The sequence below is a fragment of the Aulonocara stuartgranti genome (genome assembly GCF_965226115.1).
Source record: "Aulonocara stuartgranti genome assembly, chromosome: 12".
In the NCBI taxonomy this organism is placed as follows: domain Eukaryota; kingdom Metazoa; phylum Chordata; class Actinopteri; order Cichliformes; family Cichlidae; genus Aulonocara; species Aulonocara stuartgranti.
This window is the reverse complement of record NC_138948.1, coordinates 21,826,412-21,846,949: the sequence shown is the minus strand read 5'-3', so window position 1 is coordinate 21,846,949 and position 20,538 is coordinate 21,826,412. Positions and strand designations below refer to the sequence as shown.

At 39.1% G+C, this 20,538-nt stretch overlaps 1 long non-coding RNA gene across 2 annotated transcripts; it reads right to left on the bottom strand.

Annotated features, from left to right (window-relative positions):
- Positions 1–17,904: 17,904 nt before the first annotated feature.
- On the bottom strand, positions 17,905–20,113 carry LOC309718958. 2 transcript variants are annotated; one of them, XR_014280119.1, is made up of 4 exons: positions 19,803–20,113; positions 19,514–19,601; positions 18,735–18,809; positions 17,905–18,149 (listed from the first exon to the last, which is right to left on the bottom strand). It is a non-coding gene; the product is annotated as an uncharacterized lncRNA (long non-coding RNA). The 2 variants fall into 2 exon arrangements; XR_014280120.1 differs by lacking the exon at positions 17,905–18,149 and having other exon boundaries at positions 18,250–18,809.
- Positions 20,114–20,538: the final 425 nt, after the last annotated feature.

The window sequence follows — 20,538 nt, the reverse complement described above, 5'->3', positions numbered from 1 at the left end:
CAGACCTGCTAGACCAGATGATTCATATTATTATGTTTTTATGCACAAACGGGTGTACCTTCTTTTGACCATGACTGTACATCCTGACTAATACAGATCCAGATCAGCCCCATTTTTGTTTTTTATTTTTAGTGAGTCTGAACTTGACAGAGATAAATTTTGTTTTCCACAGGTCTTACTGTGTGTCTGTCTGTATATGTTCTCAGTAATCCAGGTCATTGTAATCTAAGTTGCTTGGAAAGAAAAATGACTAGTGTTCTTAAAGTTGCTTGAAGACTTTAAGAGACTATGGAGACTAGTGGGAGAACTTGAAAAGGATAAAGCCATTGACCACCCTACATACCACTGTCTGTGGCCAGGGGATGCTGTTTATATGAACTTCCAAAGATCCACAAAGAAGGAGACCTATTGTTAGCAGCAACCTACAACATTTCCAAGAACACAGCCCATCACATCAAAAACTCCACGGACTTCACCAACACGGTCCAGAAACCTTTCTCGGATCCAGATGAAACCATAGTGTCCTTTAATGTGGTCTCACTTTCACTTGCATACCTACAACTGAGGCAGTGGAGAAAGAAAACAACTACAGCAAGAAAGCTCCTAAGAAACAGAACCAACTTTGCCCTGATCAGGGACAGCAGCTAGCCACTGGTACAGATACGTAGATGACACGTGTCAAATGTCCAAATTATGACTTAATATATGTGACATGCTCTACAAAATGATACATTTTCTAAATCCTATTGCAATTTTGTGCTATCCTGCTTACAGGGACTATTTTAACAGAACTGTTACACTGTCACCTAATGTACTTTCAATGTCTTTAAGCAAAAAGAAAAGTGCCAGTATCTTAAATAGGTCTCCTGAAACAAGAAAAGAGCCCAAAGTTTTTCCATTACCCTTTGCAAAGAAAAAATCACTATTTAGAGGTGATAAGAAAAGGGCAATTGCAGTAATTACAATGAGTGTAGCAGTGATGCACAGTGTTTTTCTTTGTACTTCCCCTTTGGCAGTTTAGGTTGTTAAGAAGAGAGACTTCTTAACAAACTGAATAAACCAGTCCAAAGTCTTTGTATTTTACTCACAGTAAAAAAGCACAAGCTATAGTTTTCAGTTAGCTTTGATGAAGCTGAACTGAATTTCTAAGCAGTTGAATGAGTGTAGTTTTCAGCTTTTGTAAAGTCCATAGGTTTTCTAATCACTTTTCTTAGAAAAGGCGCAATGCGGGCAATCACAAGCTCAATTTCAGTGCAGTTTTTATTTGTTTGTTTTTTTACTGATTAAACAATGCAGTGAGAGTTTTCCACACATACTACAATTAACAAAAAACTAATTTCAACTCTAGACCGGCACAAGGCTTTTTAAAAGCATTATTTGTACACAGGGGAAATAAAAGGAGACACATTGTGTTTCTTGATCACTGTGAGCCCACACAGTCAGGGCATAGTGACAGCATGATGAGTGTTAGTGGCCAGTGTGTAGGATGACGTTCCTGAGCAATGGCTGTTGTCAGGAGTTGTTGGCTGTTGGAGGGAAAAAATAAAAAATGGGTAGTTACTGTAAACAAACAGAAGGTGACTCATGTGGGGGGGGGCTAAATGAGACTGTTTTAAATTGAGGAGGAAATTAACAGTGTGGCACTGTTAAAACAGAAAGTAAATCGTTTTAGGAATGATGTTGCAGTGAACGTTGTCTTTGACTGATTTAAACTTCTTGCCTCCTTGCAAACTGCCTCTCCAAGGAAAATGGGAAGGCAGAGATGAGCTAGAACTTCAAATAAAGGAACATGAGTCAATTATTTACTGTCTTGCAGCACCCTAACAGCATTTGTGATTTTTCCTGTTCCACTGACAAAACCTGGAGCTACAGATGGAGGATATTAATGACTAACTCTCTTGCTTTCCTTGTATAGTCATATTTTTTAAAATATGAAAATTTCACATGAGGCTAGTCATAGTATCTTTTTTATTGGGCCTAGAAAATACAAATATTGTACCTTGTTATATTATGCATGGAGCGTGAAAATGTCCTACAGTAATTGGCTTGTTAATTTTGCTCGGCTACAGCTAAACCTGCAAGCCAGCAAAGAGCCCATTTAAATGAGAAAAATGTGTCCACTATTTCCAGGCATCTGACATTGTGGAACGTATGCAACAAATAAAGGAAGGGTGCTACCCTTCTTAATGCTTTAGAACTGGAGTGGTGAACCACACGTTAAAGAAAAGTAACAAAACAGATGGCAAAGTTGATTTAAAGCCCTGATACTTAAGCAAGATTGGGGAATCAATACCAACTGTCACGAACTGGCTCAAAGTAGGTGACTAGTTTTCAGACAAGTGGGAGGTGGGTATTTATGCACCAATTCCACTGGGCCAAAAAGCAACCATAAACTGCCTGGAAGTCAGGAGAAATGCTCCCAAGACATTGTCTTCAACCACACTGACTGCCAAATTAAAAAGACTTTGGCCAATTATACCACCTAATGTGGCTATACTCACTCAAAAAGACAAGTCAAATCTTGAATACATGGATTTGAGAGCAAAAGAGAGCATGGATTCGAGAGCTGTTGCTGCTGTCTTCCAACGTCAACCACAGAGTTAATTAATGTTACCAATCCAAATTAATGCCATTTTGTGTGGAACTCCATTGAATATTGGTCACAATGTTAGCATTATGTAGCACTGTCACAATAGCTCAAATTTTAATCTTAACAATGGATTAAAAGATCCTGGATAAGCCCCCATTTATCATGAACTGGGCCAAAACTGGTGACAGGCAGGTAGGCCACAGAAGATGGCTACTTAAATTAAAGATTATTTATTAAATATAAACTAAACAAAAGACAAACCGCTCAGCTGTTTGATGCCAGGTGTAGCGAGAGAGACTGAACAGTTCATCTGGTCCAGTTTTTATAGCCTGCAAGACACAGGTGACCTGCATTCACTGATGATCCTCCCATTATCAGTAACAACAGGCCAGGGCTTTTTTGACAGTGGGAGTGTGGTCTCATTGCATTGAATCTGTTATTAGTTCTGTACATCAAGGCAAAAATAAGTGTGGAAATATGCCCCATTCAACTGAAATATAGACACCTTAGCGCAGGGGTGTCCAAACTTTTTTCACTGAGGGCCACATACATAAAAATATAGGAGGGGCTGGGCCACTTACTAGAAATTAGGTATATAACCTTAACTTTAGTGTATTAAAGTTAGAAAAATCACTTAAAAGTGGTCGAATGTGTTATATTGCTGAATATAATTAAAGACAAAACTGCCTTCATCACAGCTTTCCATAAATGGATCTTTATTGATTTATTCAGAAAACGCTTTGGTAGCTCATTCTCAGAACAGCAGCCTCAGATTTCTTCTTAGACAGAAGATTTGCAGTACAGAGAAAAAAAACAATAAAGGGGAAAATGGGACGGGTACATTTCAAGTTTGTTATTTAAGTTATTAGGCTTAGCAACACAACTATTAACATTTGTTTGAAACCGTTATCAACATTAACAGACTGAACTGGACTTAATAACAGGAGTGCATATAATTTTAGTAAATTATTCTGGTGAGTATCAGCTGCGCTGGGTATGTAAGTTGGGCTATCCAGCTGCAGTGCTGATCATCTGGACAAATGTCACTTGATCAAGGAGCAAATCTGCATCAGATAAGATCAACTGACTTTGCGTGTGCAGTGTGTGTGGTGTGCACAGCGGTGTGTACTCTGTGTGTTAACAAGAAAAACGCACATAAGAAAGTGGTGTGCAAAAGCAGGTTAGTGACAGAAATGATGAGAATTATTGATATTTGAAGCATGTGTACCTGCATATTAACACACGGGTACGGTGGAATATATTTTTTACTCACCTAAAGCGCTCGTGCTCTAGTCCACTCCCCACAAAAAAATAGCAGCTGTGCGGTGTCTGTGGCATTGGTGCTCTCATCGCATGTGATGGAGTAAAAATCAAAAGTGCAGCTTTATCAGACAGTTGCAGTTTAATGTTGGCTGACAAGTCTTCAATGCGTCGCACAACTGTATTTCTGGACATGCTGACGCACATTATTTCGGTGACTTTAACGAGGCCGTGTTTTATGAGGTCTCCATCTGAAAAAGGCTTGCCATGTCTTGCGATGAGTTGGGCGACCTCATAGCTGGCTATTGGAGCCTTTTCCTGGACCTTTTGAGCACGGAAAAAATACTGTTGCTGACCCTGCAGGAGAGCTACCCTTTGCTTTAATTTCTGCTCTCGCTCAGCACCAGTGTAGGATGCATAGGCCTCATGTTTGGTTTCATAATGACGTCGTACATTATACTCTTTCATAACTGCCACAGTTTCAGTGCAGATCAAACAGACACACCTCCCCTTGAATTCTTTGAAGAAATATTCACTCTCCCACCATGTCTGAAATTTTCTGCATTCACTTTCAACCTTTCGCTTCTTTGGTTCTGTCCTTTTTGGTGGAGCAACTGCCTTGATCAACAGTAGCTCCCCCTGGTGTTAAAACTAAGAAGTGCAATACACTCAAGCAAAAGTTGAAGTGCGAGCCATATTCTATTCTATTTATAAAATTACTTGCGGGCCAATTAAAAATGGATCGCGGGCCGCAGTTGGCCCGCGGGCTGGATTTTGGACACCCCTGCCTTAGTGGAAGATGCTGAAGCTTTGCTTGCTAGCTAGTTTTCGAGCCTGCACTTAGTATTAACATTGCATTTGTCAGTGCTTAGAAAGATAAACTAGCTTTTCACACCAAAGTGAAAAATTCTGATAAACCGTGCATATGGTACATGTTTCATTATTCATTTTTAGCTTTCACTGTAATGTGCTGCTTGCATGATAAAGTACCAGGTCCTCTGTTTGTGTTTTGCAGCTAAAAAGCATCCACTATGACCACATCATGTAGCTCTAATTTGACACATCCCTGGAAATGTTTTATGCCATGCTATTTACTATTTGTGAAAGTTTGCATTTTTTCACACTCTTGTTATTTTATTATGTGTAATTTTTACTTTTGGTTTTATCTGCCACTGCGACCCGATGATTTATTTCGTCGCCCCATGCAGCTGCAGCAAAGCTTTATTATTTATCTGAAAGAAATTCTTGTGTGGCTTGTAATACAAAAAAGTCATTTTTATGAGGAAAAATCTATTTTTCTCAAACTGCTGTTGATCTTTTTGTTACCCTGGGGAGAAGTGATGAAAAGTCTCATAGTGATAGCTGTGTGTATTTTTCCATCATTTCTCTAAGTGACTAAGAGTTTAGGAGTTCCCCAGTAACCATTTAGGATGCCAAAACAATACTGAACATCCCCAAAAGCAGATATTGTAGATGCATTTTTCATGAGTCGTTGAACATCAAAGAATGGATCAAGATAAAACATGTATATTTTGCAACAGTGCAGATCACCACTGGTGACAAGTGAACCACTCCCTTTTTACTCTTCATCACAAATCAGAAATAATGTAACCCTCTCAGAAACTGAACATCTTTCATTAATCTGACATTTCACATCCACCACAAATAAAATGTTATTGATTTTCCATGGGTGTGCTGATGCTGCTTTATACTGTTCTGTGCCAGCCTAATGAGATTGACATGAGCTTTATGTGGCCAAACAGCCAACTAGGGGGCAAAATAAATCTGACAATAGGATATTAGTCATTTTATTGCCCTAAAAAGAGGGCAAAAGTGGAGGAAATTAAAGTATAAGATCTAAGTACAGGATTGTAAACCACAAACCTTGTTACTTTTCTGGCAGCTCACCTGGTGGATGCCAGAGGTCCAAATCCATTCGATGAGACGAACAGGAACACTTTCAGTTGTTTGTCTTTCACAGAGAATCCATTACAAAGTTCTCACTCCCTTGGTTGGTTTACAGTGCGTTTTACTTGTACCCCATAAATCACACCTCTGTCTAGGGCGTCTCCCTACTGTGTTCTTCCATATTGTACCACACTGGTTTAACAATGTGTCAGACACAAACCCATCGTGTACTGCACAGGGTGATGACGGTAACAAAAAAGCTATTTAAAAATCAGCAACTAATTAGTGCTTTTAAACATTTTGTGGCAAGTGTGAAGGAAACGTTCAGCATCAATTCATCCAGGGGAAGAAAAATGTAACAAATGGAAAATAAAAGGAAACATTCAATGGAAAGGAAGATGAAAAGAAATGACAATAGATCACTATGCTGGATGTCTTTTTAGAGGGATATATTCTCTCTCTCAATCTGTCTGTTTATCCATCTGTCAGACAGAAACACATGGAAAAATATAAATTTACTAATACATATTTTGATGTGTTATTGTAGATAAAATCATCTTTTTCTGAAAAATTACAGTGATATAAGCAGTAGGGAATCCATAATTACATTCCAGTTTTTTAATGTTTCCCGTATTACGACTTTACCCACATAAAAGGTCCAAATGCTTTTTATTTTTATTTTGCAATAGGGAACAATTTTCAGGCTCTGGTTGTAGTATCACTTTTCACATAACACATCTATATTAGAGCTCCAGGAAGGAACCTGTTGTCACCTTCTAAGAAAAACTACTACCTATGTTAATAATAAAAAACTTCTACTTAATAAATATTTTCCACATTCATTTCTATATAACTTCTGCAGAGACCGTATGTACTTTTAAAATGTTAAAAAGACCACTGGAATCGTAATGCTTCTTTCACTGTTCAGTGTCACTAGGTATTCAAGTTCAAAGGGGGGTCCCAAAGCAACATTGCTTTTAATTGGTGCAATCTGGTTAATCATAATGTCACCTATAATTTTGCCCATTCTTTGAGGATACCAATTCATAGTTGAAGGAAAGCAGCAGGGGGTTATGAATTTTGCTGCATGGATGAGGACGGGCCAACATTATTTGTGATTTGCTCAAATCACCTGTCGTACCAGCCTCACTCTCTCTCACAGACAGATACAAACATTCAGCCAAACTTAAAGCTATTTTTCAAGATACTATCAACACAGAGTTCTCATTATTAAACGCAGAAGAACATTTTGAGGGACCTGTGTCAAATACTGCTGTCCAAGGTGCAAAGTTTCCTCTGCCTTGTTTAACTTTCACAAAACGGTGTGCAGAAAGGAAAACAGCTCCTCAGCCCAACTTTCTCCTGACATTCTAATGAGGACAGTGAATTCGGATGAGTAAGAATCTAATTTCAGAATCACCGGCAATCCACCATCTCACTGACTACAATTTGCTGCCTCGCATACTTTGCGCCTGCAGGGTGGAGATTAAATGCGAAATTATTGGACATCTGTCATATTAACGAAAGTTGAAATGTCCCTGGGTCTTTTGAGACTGAGGGAAACGATATTACAATGACATGACAAAATGAAGGCAGGTGAGGCACTCTTTGATTCTGTCAGAGCTGAGATATCAGAAGTATTAAATCTGATATTTTACAGAAAATCCTTCCTTTCTCTCCTTTTGTTTCTGCATCGACATCTTTCAGTCTCGCTCAGTCTCGCTCCAGTCCATGATATTCTTCTTCTCTCCGTCCTTTGTTTCTCTTTTTCAGTCTTGTTAATTCTGTCATAAATCATCCTGTGGCAGTGACAGAATTTGATTGTGATCTTGCAGTTTCCTTGTTTGATAGTGTCTCTTGCTTGATTTAGTCCTTTTCACTGAACATACATCAAGCCTTCCTTCTCAGCAGTGAAGACACAGTGCTGACTGTGAGCTTTTTAATAGACCCTGGTAAAAAGTTCTCTTTGAATGGAGAAGGAGCTGCATGGGTTTTAACAAATATGCACTTCCTTCACAGTCTTTCTTTTGATTTCCTTCCTCATTTACTCAGGGCTGTTGATCATGCTTTACTCTGATGTTCAGGGCCTGCATGGAGGATCTGCAAGCTGATTAATTACATCTCTTACAGGCTCTGCCTCAGGGGGTACTGGAATAGTCAGCTCAGGATGAGCTTGATTTAAGCTCTAACAGCATTTTACCCATGATGTCAGGAGGAAGGTCAGAGCAAGTCCACAGAGGCGGCGAGCAGGAGGACAAGGGACTTAACACCAGATGATGGATGCCAGTGGTAATTCAACATTCCCTCAAGGACAAGAAACCTGGCTGTAAAGTAAAAGAAAATAAGTAAATACACATTACCTAATGAGATAGACACATCAAGTCTTCAACTTTGAACTTTGCTGGCATTAAAAGCTCTAAAGGAGTGAAAAGTATTAAGTTTAATTGCAGACAGGTATTGCCCAGAGTGCTGTTCAAAGAACTGGCTGTGCCAAATAAAAGGACTGCGAACAGTCAGGTTAATCTTAGTTTCTTTTAAATTCTTTGTTACCAAAACCCCCCAAAAAACCTTTACATGGGAGTATGAAGGGCAATTGAAAAGAACTGCGGGACCAAAGTGGGGCCCACAGGGCATCAGTCAAATGATCATATATTATACATTCACACTGCAGGTTATATTAAACCCAGGAGATGTTATGACCACTGATCTTATTCTGTGGTAGCCTAAAAATATTATAATTAAATGAATTACTTTATCAACAAGGACATTTTCATTGTGACTCTCATTTTTAATGAAATATTTTCCTGCCATTTATTCTATATATTTTTCATTATCTATTGACAAAAATCTTATCCCTTACAGAGAGAGACACTAAAACACATCTGCAGTGGTTCCACTATGAGATCCTTCTGTCTGAAAGGAGCCTTTGTCTGCATTTGTAAAGGAAGGGAGTCTGCATATTTAATCTGTTTCTTTTCTTTTGCATTCAGCAGGGAGGTGAAACCTCCTTTAAACTAAGTTCGTGAGGGTTCATTGTGTAATTCACCTTGATAAGAAATGATTTATTTGGATGCATACATACTACAAGTTTCAAATAGCTCTTGAAGAAATAAGATAGCTGAGTTTATACCTACTAAAGGGAAGGAGTGCACAGACAATTCATCATTATTGTGACACACAAAGAAGAAAATGTGAAGGGGCGCAGAGCCACACTGATGAAACTGATGGAAAAGCCTAAATATAATCAAGAATTGTTTGCCTTTCTACTGGTTGTTGTTTTACATTTTATTAAGAAGCATAAGTCAAATGTGCATTTTATTTTGTATTACATTTTTTTCTGTGTTTGATGCTCTGTGAATTAGACCGTGGTGTTGCTGCCAGTAAGTTGAGAAATAAACCTGCATTTAGCAACATTATTTTGTTTCTAAATAGCAAAGAGAGCGTTTTAATTGCTAGGTTCAGACGTCTTCCTAGGAGCTTAAAAACCAATCAGTATCCTACTTCAGCTGCCCTGGAAAGCTGCTCCATCACCCACCCTCAGTTTTTCCTCTCGCTTCTCAGTATGTTTGACAGCAACCAAACAACATTAGTTCTTGAGAATAATTCTGACTTCATAATGAAAGCACATCCATTGTATCAAAGTGGACCCATTTCCAAGATTTTCAGGGGTTTTGTAATACAGCTACATTACCGATGTTGATCTTACTGCCTCACCTAACAAAAGCTCCAGCACCACCACAGTGTTTTAAGGCCCGAGTTTTACGTATTTATTTATATTAATGCCTTAAAATATCAAGTGTGAGAGAAAAAAACTCATATAGAGAAGTGTGCAAAAGTCTTGAGCCAACTCTCTTTTCTTTGCTTTCTACATTTTGCTCTGAGAATGATAGATGGTAGCTACTGAAACATCTAAACAGACATTGAAACACAGTGTCAAAGGCAAAAGCAAAATTTCTACAATTATTACAAGTTTGAAAGTCAATATTGGTGTGACCAGCTTTTTTGTTTACTGTTGACTGAATTCTCATAGGCAAGCATTTTTGTAATTTCTTTAAGTAGTCTTCGGGAATAGTTCTCATGGACATTTCAAAGCTCTTCTTTGGATGTTGGCTGCCTTTTGTTCTTTCTTCTGCAAAGATGAGCCAACACTGCTTCAAAGAAAGTGAGGTCTGGGCTCTGGAAAGGACAATCAGTGAGTGACGGTGTACCATTGTATGTTTTTTTCTGTCCAGGTATGCTTTTGCTGCTTTGAATCATTGTCATTGTGTACTACTCACGCTTTCCAGATGGTATTGTGTGGTGAATGAAAATTAGATTGCACTTGTATGTATTCATAATTTAATCACTTTTTGACTGACTGAAATGTAACCCCAAACCATGACACAGCCTCCACTGTGTTTTATAGACCCCTCTCCTGACTTTCTGCTTACATATTGATGACAAGTTCCTCGCTTTTCTTCATTACAAAAAACAGAATAGAAACAGGTCTCCATTTAGTCCATATCTAATGAAGATTCATTACAGAAGAAGCATCAATTGAAGGGCGCCTGATGCATCTCTCAGGCCTTTGCTAGATTTTTGCCCATTTCTTAAGAACACGACTTTCAAATACCATTCATCTGCTGTAGATGGCTTTTTAGGCCTGCCACTTATTGTGCTCCCTTTGTCTGTTTTCCAGAGGAAGCACACACAGACACACACACACACAGACACACACACACACACACACACACACACACACACACACACACACACACACACCATGCCGAGGTATGCCAGGTAATAGCTTTTTGGGAATCACATTCTTGGTGCAAAACTTTGATATCTTAGATATTTTCATAGATTCAGCTAAAGACATGGACAATGTTGTTTTATGACAGGCTAGTAGTAACAAAGTGCCTAAAGATACAATCTACAATTGTTTTTCTTGTTAACTTGTCTGTTATGTGTGGGCAGAACTCTTTTCAACCCTAGATTTAGGAGTCTTTTGTCAGTGTGAAGTCACTTAACAGAAAAGCTAAAAAAAAAAAAAACCCGAAACAAACAGAAATGCTGATTCCTCTAAAACTATTCTGGTGGATCAAAAATAAGTGAAAAAGCAGCCGATGTCCAAAGAAAATCTTTGAAAACCCTTCAGAAAATCTCGAGAACTATTACTTAAAAACATTACTAGGAAATCTGGCACCTTGGAAGCAAAATATATAAAGAAAATTCAACTTTAGCCTTTTGCAGAGGACTGTACATGCCTAATAATTAGCTAAAACTGAAACAAAGAAGGTGTTTACCCTTTGATATGTATTTTACATTTCACTGCACATTTAATTGTTAATTTGCAGATCGATAGGGGAAATCAAATGGATAGTTTGAGGGTTTTTCATTTAATAATAATCATCAAGGAAATTTTCGAGTTTGCAGACATGAACAAACGGGTAAATTTCTCAAGCATGGAATCACATCCATCCATTTTCTGATTCAGAGGGGACGCACACTTGGCCAAGTTATTCAGTGTTAGACGTGTGCCAGTGGAAACCCATGAATATTCTCTGCATGTGAGCCTAGCTAATAGGCCCTTCCTGGAATTCAGATGGCTACTGTAAATTACTCTCTGATCAAATTCATCATCGCAACTGTGCCCCAGAATCAACGTAATGGCACATGTGACACTGTATTTAATCACTGCGCTTTATTTTTTGTTTATTTATGAAACAATAAAAGCCATGAGTCGTTAATTCCACAGAATAAAGATCATTTGTTTGATGATTAGTACTTGTGTATACTGGGGTCATGAGAGACAAAGAATCTCGGCAGCACAATGTCATTAAGATTTTATCGAGGATTAAGCCTCCGCCTCCTTTTTACTATCAGTTCATTCTCTCACTCGCTTTGCTTATTTCCTGAAAGACAGAGACAGAGAAAGATAGAGCTTTACAATGCCTTCATTGTCCAATTAAAAAGGTATTTAGGGTTTTTATTTCAGCCCCGCTGACACCTTTACCACCACCCACAAAGGGAACACCCTAAAATAAACATAAATAATTTGCAAATTACCCATCTGTCAGCTCACATTGTTCATGTTTTCAATTTAAAACTCCTCAAAGACTTCCACATCCCTCACTGTCAAATCATTTTCAGAGCCAACTGTACTCTAAACAGTCTTTCAAAATGTATTCCACCACAGAGGAATTGTTGGCGGCGGTGGCCACAAACGTGGGCATGTATTTACATTAGAGTGCATATTTCCTCCAGCCTCAGGTCAGACGTCAGGCACTTCAGGTTCACTTCATTTACTAGTGTCTTCCCTATCAGACCTCTAGCTAACACTATGGAAAACAGTCAGGGTGGAGTAGCCAGCCTGCTGCTTCACCAACAAAGGCAGTTAAGCTTCCCTGCTGGCTCTGTGCAACTCCAGCTGTTGGGCGGGGGGAGGGGGGGAGTTGAACAAGACAAGGCTCTTTTAAGCCTGCCATCTGGGGTGAGCTGGGTAGAGGTGCAGGGTGAGTAAGGTGTGTGACTGGAATTCTAGGGAGCTGTAGTGTTTGAGTAAAAACTAATAAAAAAAAGTTATGAATCACAGATTTGCAGAGGGAGGAATGTAAATGGTGGGGAGCCACAAATATACACTGTTCAAAAAACAAAATTAATGTATATCTTGCAGGATATCTATAGTGATGTGGACTGTGTAATGCATTAAGAATGAAAGGATGCCACATCAATTGATGGAAATTAAAATGATTAACCTATAGATGACTAAATTCAAAGATATCCTGAAAATCAAAGTGAAGAAATGATGCGGCAGGCCAGTGCATTTTGCTGAAAATTCATTGCAGAAACTAAACACAGTACTTTGTGGTTTGTATGGCCCCCAAGTGCTTGTTTGTGGGAGATCCTCCTAATGAGATGATAGATAGTGTCCTCTGGGATCTCCTCCCAGATCTAGACCAGGGCATGACTGCGCTCCTCGACAGTCTAAGCTTAAACACAATGTCCCAAAGGTGTTCTTTTGGATTTAGGTCGGGTGAGTATCTGGGCCAGTCAATGGTAACAATTCCTTCATCCTCCAGAAACTGTCTGCACACTGTCGCTACACGAGGCCAGGACGTACTCCACCAGAGTATGGCCTGACATCTGACAATGGATCCAAGGATTTTATCTCAATCCCTAGGCGGGGTGTTATCACCTAGCCTGTAGAGAGCTGTGTTTTCTGCAGGGGTATGCCTCTCCAGACCATCCCTGACCTACCAACAAACAGCTGAACAATGTTACAGGCAGCATAAGGTTCTTCGTGGCTTCTCCATACCCTTCACATCTGTCACGTGCTCAGGCTGAACCTGCTCTCAACCAGTGGTGGACCTGCTAATCCTGGTATTCATAGGGCGACTGTGGCTCAGGGGGTTGGGAATCGCATCTGTAACCGGAAGGTCGCCGGTTCGATCCCTGGGCTCTCAAGTGTCCTTGGGCAAGACACTTTACCCTACTTGCCTACTGGTGTTGGCCAGAGGGGCCGATGGCGCGTTATGGCAGCCTCGCTTCTGTCAGTCTGCCCCAGGGCAGCTGTGGCTACAACTGTAGCTTGCCTCCACCAGTGTATGAATGTGAGAGTGAATGAATAGTGGTATTGTAAAGCGCTTTGGGTGCCTTGAAAAGCGCTATATAAATCCAATCCATTATTATTATTCTGTGGCAAATGCCAATCAGTCTCCATGGTGCTTGGCAGTGAGCATAGGGCCCATTAGAGGATGCTGGGCCCTCAGGCCTCCCTTTCGAAGTCTCTTTCTGATTATTTGGTTAGAGACACTCACATCATTGGCCTGCTGGAGGTCATATTGTAGGGCTCTGACAGTACTCATCGTTGTTCTCCTTGCACAAAAGCAAGTACTGGTTCTGCTGATGGGTTAAAGGCCTTCCACAGCCCTGTCCAGCTCTTCTAGAGTAACTATCTGCTTTTTGAATCTCCTCCATGCTTTTGAGACTGTGCTGAGAGGCAGATAACCTTCAGGCAATGGCATATTGATGAGCCGTCTCGAAGAAGTTGGACTACCTGTGTAACCTCTGTAGCATCCAAGTGTCATCTCATGCACACACTGACCCTTGCCGAATGCAACACTAGTGAAAAAAACAGGCCAAAAAAATGAGGAAGGAAGAATGTGTGTGGCCTTCACCTTTAAAAGCATTCCTGTTTTGGGAGTTGTCTCATTGTTGTTAACTCATTCTTGATTTCATTCCTCGGCTACTAAGCTCACAAAGTTAATAGTTTAACTGACTTGCTGCTATAATCAATACAGAGCATACACATATTTATTGCAAGATGCAAACACAATCCATTTGAGGTTTACAGAAAACTGAAATGTAAGCAGGAAAATGTCTTTGGGATGTTTACGAGTCTTGAGTTTTTTAGTTTGTTCCTCAAGTTCAGCTTTCCTCTAGCTTACAGTCAATTAGCCAGCTTCATTCAGACAAGTCATTCTGTTTCAGTCTCCAGTCAGTTTCATTTCCAAAGTGCTCTTGAATTAAAAAAAAAAAAAAAGAAGAAGTTGTCCAGTATGGACGATGTGAACTCAGGTAAAATGAAAGAAAAGGGTCTCCTCCTCCAGCAAAAGAAAAAACTCAGAGCAGCTCCCTGGAGTAATGAGGTGTTCAGGGCAGGCTCATCATCTTCTTCATCAAGGAGAGTCCCAGTCGATGGGCATTTCCTTGAAATCACAAAAACTCAGTGTGTATAAAACAGGTATATTAATGCATTAAATCAAGAAATATGATTTCTTAATGGCCAGTCATTAAAGATATTATTAACAATTACATTTATAAATTACACGCTAATGTGTACTAATTTAGGAGTACAATTTATAAATGATGAATTAAGCATTTACTAACACATTTCTAATGCTTAAATAGTGTGTAGTGTCATACTGCTTTTGACAAATCTAGTTTATTTTGAAAGGTGGGAGTATAGAGCAGTAGTTCTGTGTCAGTTTCTGAAAACGTTATTGCTAAAAAGTCAAAATTAATTAATTAGTGTGGCACTTTATTACAGGGACGGCACAAAGGACAAATGCAGTGCTCTTTAGTTTCTCTTAGTGAGAACACAGCCACAAACACAGAGCACACAGAAAAATGGATGGGAAAGGAGAAAAAAACAAAAAACACTTGACCACAAGCCAAAACAATCACACCTGTGCCTCAGAGGCCCCCAGATCCACCAAACATATTCCAGCTGCATGCAGTGAGAAAATCTAATGTGCTGGGTAAATGAAAAGTCACAAGACAATTATTATGACCCCCTGCTGCACTTTAACAGTTAGGCTGTGAACTAGTGAGCTTCGGTCCTTCCACACCTTACCTTTTTGAGTTTGACGAAATGAGCTCTGCTCCTGCGGGGTTTGATCTGTGATGTGAAACCACATCGTTTTGTGTAGTGATTTCATACTCATTACAGGTTCTGACCAAGGATTTTTAATATCATAACTACTGTTAAACCTTTCCATTAAGAAAAATACTCCCTGATCTGTAAGTTTGAAACCGTGCAAGGTCAATTGGTAACCATGGTAACATGTATTACACATAGGCAAAGACCAAATAGTATGGTGTTGCTTAACATCCAGACCTTTCGCTTGGGTTGTTTAGTAGTTCAGATATTATATGGTGTCATTAGCACTTACAGCTCTTTATGAGAAGAGAAACAATGTGGCGGCTAAAAACAAGTCGTGCATCATTACTTCTACCGAGGAATTTATGTTTTTGGTCGCGTCTGCGTGCATGCATGCCATTCTGTCTGTCTGTAAATTTGATAGCTCGAAAAGTTTTGATTGAATTCTGATAAAACTTTGTAGGGGGTAGCCTGGGGTCATGGTAACAATCCATTAAAATCTGGCTTATATCCACCAAGGTCTTCAAGGTCATCTCAATGATTTATTGGTTGAAAATGGACAAAAAGTGTGGTGTGCATTGTTAACATAAGGAAAGTACTGTATGGAGATTTAAAATATCATGTCAAATTTGACCTCTGACCTCTCCTTCAAGGTCAATAGACTGTCTGAAGGTCATCATGATAATAATGCTGTATAGAGATATTTAAAACCATGTTTCTTGCTGCCATTGTTGATCTGCCAACATGTAGGCACTACAAACATATACAGCACATATGTAACACACTGTAAACTGTGAAGCTACATTAACCCAAGTTAGCTTTGATGTTTCTGTCCTCCTTCTCTCCTTTAATATCCACTTTAAGTTTGACTTTTTGCTAGGATTTGAAATTTAGCATTGCAGCTGCAAATAAGCAGAAAAATAGGAGCAGAAGAAAATAAAGATATGTTAACCTATGCTAAGGTGTTATTTGCCCTTTTGATTTCAGTTGTTTTTAAACCTGATCGTTTTGTATGATATATTTAAAATGAAAAAGAAAAGAAATGGTCAGATTTCGAAGAGTCACTGTAAAGTGTAAGTAAAGTAAAGTGTAGTTACTTTAGTCTGCAGGTGCTTTTCTTGGATTAGTCTGAATAATTCACAACCTTTGCCAAGTGAATTGTTTTGTAAAGGTTATGCTTGTAGAGAACAGATTGTACACAAATGCCACAGGGGAGCAGAATTGACATGACTGCAAGAGGAATGACATTAACTGGACTCAAACTTGCTCAGTGTGGTCCGGAGAGTCCTCATTTCGTTCAGTGTTACAAAGTCACAGTTTCATTCACATCCGTGAATCTGATTAAGGATTTATCTCTAATACCTAACTGCAGATGCAAATTCCTGAATAATAAACTCAAGGTCTATGACAATAACATTATCATTGATGGTAACTTCTTGGCAAATTCTCCTAACAATTTAGTGCGTCTCTTCTGTTCTTTCACCTGACCAATCTGCTAAAAGTAACAGTGCAATTGAAAAACAACAAGACAAAGGAAGGACAAAAATAGAAGCATCTATCTGTCGCTTCTGCAAGCCGACCCATATTTCCAGAGATCTCCTCACAGTATGTCTCATCCCTCTCACCCCCTCGGGGTGACCCGGGAACAATTTGTCAAGCTATTTTTCCACGTCATAGACTCCAAGAGCTATAATTTGCCCCGACAGCAGAGCAGTGCACTGACAGGCTAGTATATCCATGTGTTGAGATTTGCAGTTGGGCCAGGTGAGAGCTGAAATGCTTGTACACGCGGTATACTGGGTATTTGGCCTGGAGAAATTGGCTGGTAAATTCTACCCAAAGCTCCAGAAACAGACTAGCGGGGCTCATTCAGTGCAAGAACAGCTGTGACAAAAGCTCACAGCTGCTATGTTCAGGAATCTCACTAAGTACGTGTGAGTCTGTTGTCATAGGCTAATACTACAGAAGACACTAAAGGACAAGCAGTCAGTATTGGACTTTTTTCACTTTACCTCTACTGTCAGATGAATTTTCTAAAAATATGTGATTGTAAGTTTGTACAGGTCCCTTTTTCCCTACTTTCTGCTATCATCATAATCACAGAAATACCAGTGTGAATAAGATGATAGGTGGTAGTAAAATCGGCCAGTAATCATCATTCATTTGAATCATTATGATGAATTACTAAATTTTAAGATAAATTATCTCTACAAAAGGCCCCATTAGACCATCATAGGTTATGTAAGATATGCGTAGCGGCTTAAAAGATTCAAAGTCAGTATTTCAAGAAATCTTTATTGTATCATTATTATGAATACAGAGGTTTTTCATATATAGAGAAGGTGATCCCCCTAACTCTGAAAATATATCAAAATATTTAACACAGATGGAAGACTGTTTGTGGCCACTGGGGAACATATGAATACATTAGTGTAACAAAGAAAATACAAAATAAACAACAACAATAATAGCAAAGCTTATTTCTTTTTAGAGCATTATTAGTTATGTAGTTAGTGTATCTTACTGTTGTATAGTTATAAAATGAAAACGTTATGCTTTTCTTTAACATAATTTCCAGCTTTTATCCAAAGTATAATCCACATACAAGCTTATTTAGGAGGATCCTTTAATTTTTGCATCATGTAATTTTCAGTAATTTCAAGTAAACATTATTTTTTTAGAGGGATTTATATGATGAAAGCAATCGTGGTCATTTTGACCACAATATAGAACAATTGAAATCAAGACACAAAAAACAACTTAGCAGCCCGGAGACAGAATCTCTCCAGCATGTCCTGGGTCTGCCCCGGGTCTTGTTCCCTAAAGGTCATGCACCAAACACCTCACCTAGGAGGCTTGCTGGAAGCATCCTGGGCAGACACCTGTTCCACCTCAGCTGGCTCCTTATAGTGGGAAGGAGTAGTGGCTGTATTGTGAGCCCCTTTTAAGGGACCACTCTTCTTCTAGGATAGAGCCCAGACATCCTTTGGAGCAGAGGCGGAGCCAGACATTTGAAACACCTTAGCCCTAAAGGGTGGTATGTATGTGGGATTTTTATTTATTTTTTTTTGGGGGGGGGGTAGAAATGACTGAAAGATTAATTGGCTCTGTTTTGACTTTTGTTCAAAAAAGAATGACTTCATAAAGGGAAAAATATATATCACATGTGCAGGACACCTGAAACTAGTTTTTTAATTAAGCAGCAAGGAAGAACAAGGTCAGGGCTGTATCAGGACACGAGGACTAAACCCCAATTCAACCAGACCCAGAACTGATCCAGAATTAAAACAGGACTACAACAGTTCAAAATCAGGACTACTTGGGACTTAACCAAGACAGAACCAGAATCAGAACTAGATGATAGTAGCACTAAAAATCATCATAGACCTGCACTACACTTATTTTTTAATTCTACCAAAGTCCACTATTTAGATTGAGAAAAGTTTATATAATTATTTAGCCTTGTTGTGCAAACAAGCCTGCATAACTTAATAAATATAGAATCTGAAAAATAACAAACCTAAAAAGAAACACTAGGTACGAGATACATGAGTACCTATGATACGGTGATACTTTTGGTAAACGACCATTTGGCTAACATGTGTGTCTCACCTGCTCTTGTTCCACCTCTGTTCTGTCCTCATTCTCCTCTCTCTCCCTCTCTGTTCCTCTCTCTCCCTCTTTGTGCTGACAATCATCAAATATACAGATATTTACAAACTCTTCAGATCAAAACACAAACACTTTTTTAATTGTAACATCAAATCAGACTAAATGTTTATTTTTTTAGATTGATAAATATAAAAAACATATTTGTTAACTTTAAGAGTAAAGAGAGAAACTATCTGTATTTCTTAATTGCAAATGGCACCAAATTGTATTCAAACTTGAGCCACACTTATGGAGCTCCACAATTCTTTTCCTGGTGTTTTGGTTGACATCTCTTGATTTTCCCATGTTACAGAAACAGGCTCTGTGTTTTGCCTTATATGCATCCACAGCTGTGCCACCAATTTACTCACATGGACTCTACTAACCTATCAGAAGCTTCTTCAGCTCAGAATGGAATCCTCTGGAGTTTTCTTATTAATTAACAATAAACTTAGTGTATATGTACTCCTAAATTTGATGAAAGTGATAATAAATAGACAGATCTCTCTCTCTTTATTCTGACATTTAACTAATTCAAAATATATTTCAATATTTATCTAAAACAAAAGTTTACTCTAAATTGATGTTGTACAGTAAAAATGTTTTATGTTTTCTCCCTAAAGTGTATGTAAATATCTGGTTACAAATGTGAATATCCTGCTGTGTACTGAAATCCCTCTTGTTTTGCATAGAAATATACTGAACAACATACAAAGCATAATATATAAAATAACATTTACCTGAGTTTTTTCTTTGAAAGAAGCCTCTAATGTCCATTCTTATATTTCAGTACATAACTGAAACCGATTTAGTCGGGGAGGGTAAGAACTGAAAATATGAAATAAACACACATAAGCTAAGACTCTAAAAAAAAAATAGCATTTGTTCGGCTTTTCATTTCGCCATTTGTTGATTCACTCAAGGAGCAAGTAACGTAATATTGATCAAGTGATCAGTTTGATATCAATCTTTCGTGATGCACCGTTATATTTACATTATTTGTACGGTACGAATGATTTGCTTTGGTACCTGGTCAAACTTAAGCTCTCCTTAGTATGGCTGGCTCCGTTTCTCCAACAGCGCACTCACAGGCAGCAGCTGCCCCGCCCTCTCGCTCAGTCGCTTAGTGCCTGAGCTCGGATCATACCAATATCAGGGGGGATTCACACACAGTCGTAAATTCCCACAGTGTGCACTATGTGCTTCGAATATTGCTTGCACTTTTTGTTTTATACAGTTGTCAGCCAGGCATCTAACTATGAAAAAATTACACTCCAAAAGACCCCGGGCTTCTGACAAAACAACCCGGGCTTAAGCCCAGTAAGCCACCCCCACGCTCCGCCCCTGCTTTGGAGGAAACGGGCGACCGTGGCTCAGGGGGTTGGGAATCGCATCTGTAACCGGAAGGTCGCCGGTTCGATCCCTGGGCTCTCTGTCCTGGTCGTTGTGTCCCTGGGCAAGACACTTTACCCTACTTGCCTACTGGTGTTGGCCAGAGGGGCCGATGGCGCGATATGGCAGCCTCGCTTCTGTCAGTCTGCCCCAGGGCAGCTGTGGCTACAACTGTAGCTTGCTTCCACCAGTGTATGAATGTGAGAGTGAATGAATAGTGGCATTGTAAAGCGCTTTGGGTGCCTTGAAAAGCGCTATATAAATCCAATCCATTATTATTATTATTCTGCTGCTTGTGGTTTAACATTTTTTGGTCATTACCTACAGCTCATAACCATACGTTTGGGTAACAACATAGATTAATTTCTATAAA